Source organism: Phocoena phocoena, chromosome 2, assembly GCF_963924675.1.
Source record: "Phocoena phocoena chromosome 2, mPhoPho1.1, whole genome shotgun sequence".
Classification (NCBI taxonomy): domain Eukaryota; kingdom Metazoa; phylum Chordata; class Mammalia; order Artiodactyla; family Phocoenidae; genus Phocoena; species Phocoena phocoena.
The window spans coordinates 64289627-64292791 of NC_089220.1; positions in this window are offsets into that span (position 1 = coordinate 64289627).

The window sequence follows — 3165 nt, forward strand, 5'->3', positions numbered from 1 at the left end:
CCCCCATACATACATAAACAGGACAAGAGCTGAATGCTCTCTTGTTGTGGTTGAGAACACAAAAGCATTCCAGGCTTGCCCTTCCACTGACCAGAGATTCCTTTCTTAGGGAAGTTACCTAATGGCCAGCCCCTCTGGGCCCTGGTTTCCTCATCAGTAGGAAAATGAAGTTGGACCACCAGGATCCCTTCCGATTCAAATTCCAAGGCAAAGAAATTCAGCTTCCTTCTTTTACCCTCTCTCATCCACATGCTTGAAAAATAAAAATGACTGCGTCTGTACTGCAGATATACATTGGAAGACAATTTATTGAAATGAAATTACAGGGAAATTAATTTTAGTTATTGACAGGAAAGGTATTTTAATATTTATGGTGATAATGATGCAAATTAACGGGCAAATAACTAGAACAAATGCACTTGAGCCATTATCTTGGTGTTTGCCACTCTGATGTTCAGACTCCTCTGAGCCCGAGCGTGGCTCCAGTCTGTCTGCACCCCTCGGTGTAATCACACACTGTGCTTTTTGCCAGTCACTGTATCTAAGGCTGCTCTGCCAAATGCAGTGCTGGCAGCCCCGAGTTGATTAGGAGGCCCTTGATTGATTACTAGGTGCCCTTGCCAAGTAGGCAAGAACCAGTCCCTGGTTCTTCTAAGGGATGGTTCTTACTTAGAATACCTTTCTAAGCTGCCCATGCTTTACAACCAGAGTAATCTAGAACAATTTAAAGATTGCAGTCACTAAAACTTGCTCATAGACTATTGCTCTGGTTACACCTAAACTAGTTGTAACTTTATTCTAAAATTATGGAAATATTATTTGAATAGCGAGCCAAATTTACCAGTCCCGGGATTTAAAGTCCTGGGTCCACATGTTCATTCTGGGACGTGGGGATGTGATTTTGTGTATTTTATTGACCACTACCTCCTCCACCTTCTACTGCGGATTTCTGGTCCTCTGTAAATCCCCTAATTATTCCTAGGAGTGTCAGGCGTATTTCCAAAGAACCTTCAGAAAATTTTCAGCCAGCTATCAAGTCTGTCATTTCCCCCCTTTTAAATTCAAGGATATCTACTTCTGAGGTCTACGGCAAACCCCGAAGCTGCAAAAAACACAAGCCACTGCCTACCAGGGCCCACATTCAGGCGGCCTGGGATGGCTCTTCTCCTGCCCCTGAAGGAGATCACTGGATGGGGCAAGGTATTGTGGCTATGCAGGGTTCCAGCACAAGTCGGGGAAGGGCCTTCCTCTCTTTTGGTATTGCAGCTCCATTTTACTCCTTGCAGCAAACGAACAGTCCCCAGGTTTCGAACCCAGTCCCCAGTCCCTGAACATCCACCATGGCTGGATAGGGAGGCAAAGCCAGGAGACAAGTATCCTACAGAATGCCTGACTGCCCCCTTCACTGGCCCCTGAGGTTGCCAGTGACTTCTCTCTGGGGAGGCTCCCCCCACCTCCTTTCATGCAAATAGACCCTTGGGCAGGCTTCCTACAAGCCCAGACATGCCCCAATCCCACGTGGAGGTTGCCATGGCTCAGGGTCAGACACCAGGTTCCTGGTACCTATTTATTAGGCACTTACTATGTGCTACGTGCTGGGGGTCCCAGGATGATGGGCTTCTGTCATCCAGGAGCTGCTGTGGGAATTTAGATGGCAGCTCCTCGATGCTGACCAATCGAGCCGTTACCCCAGTTGGTGCACCTCCTGCCGCAAGGTCATACCAAGGGTGCCCACTATCGCCATCTCGGCAGAGGTCCTCTCCCCTGTATAACTAGGAGTTTCACCAAGTTTCCCATGGACCACTTCTTCAGGTTCTTACTTGATGACCATGCGCCTCTGTCTGCTTCTTTCCATCAGTAGCAGCAGCGTGCCTTTCCTGTTCCGCTCTTTGTTCTTGACCCAGACTTCACTCCATTTCTCCTTTCATATTTCTCCTCTCAGATGAAGAAAAGAGAGGGCTATGGGCAGGAGAATAAACATGTAAACGCTGTAGGGGATTGTGTACAAAATGATACCTGAAAAACCCGTACATTCTCCTTCTTCTTCTTCACAAATGTTAATTGTACTTTTATCTTTCACTCAGTTTATTTAAACTAAAACACAGAAACAGCTCACCCATTTTTTTGTTGCTCAACTTTATATAAGACCTAATGCATTGTAACTTACAACTTAATGTGAGAACTGTACATTCTTTTGTTCAACCTACATGAAGAGCCCAAGTGCAAACTGATGTAAAATTAAAAATGTAGAAATGGCTTTGCACGCAATTTACGAATCTTTTTCTCCGGAGTCTGTTCTCTGGTGTTCGGTAGGAAAGGGAATTAAAAAAGAATTCATTAAGCAATCAGCTTACCTTTGGATAAGTAAAAAGTCTTGTGGGACATACCTGTGTTAGCTGTTACATGAGAATGTGGTGAATTTTGAAGGCAGACCTTCAGAACATCATATTTTAGTAGGAAACTTGAAAGATAAGTGGATGAAAACATGCAGCAAAGAAAAAGCCAGTATTTTTAGGATTCAGTGAGATACGACCCAGTATCTCTTCATTGTACGCACCCCCCTTCATTGAGCTCATGGGGCCTTGAACATAGTAGGGGTCAGGGAGATGCTTGTTAATTTTATTTAAAATTGGATTCCTCCCAGTCTCTCAGTGTCTTTGCACCTCCCGACCTGGGTCAAACAGCAGAGGAAAGGGGAATAAGGTACCAGGTAAAGCGAAAACGAGATCATTGCTAAAATATTTGTTTGTTCCTGGGTTTATTATTTTATTCAAAAGCCTGGGAGGTGACCAGCCTAGAATGTGGCAGTAAACTGTGCTGTTAATCCATTTGCATTTTCGGAGTTGGGATCCAGGTTTTCAAGTTTGTTATGGGATTTTATGCAAAACAATATGCAAATCGATGGCATTCTAAAAATGCCGTCCGTTCTCCAGCCTCTCTCCTGGTCACAAACAAGGGAGGCTGGCGCCGGGCTCGCCGGGCTCCTTGGGCAAGGGGTAAACCCTGCGGGGTGACGGGCCTGGGGGGAAGGGCTGTCCCGGAGGCGGTCCTGGGGCGGAGCCTGGGCGGGGCCCGTGACGCGCGGAGCCGGCCTGCTCAGGGGCTGGACCTCAGCCTCTCCCCGCCTGGGGCCGCCGCCGCGCCAGTGGTGGCTCCGCGTTTCCA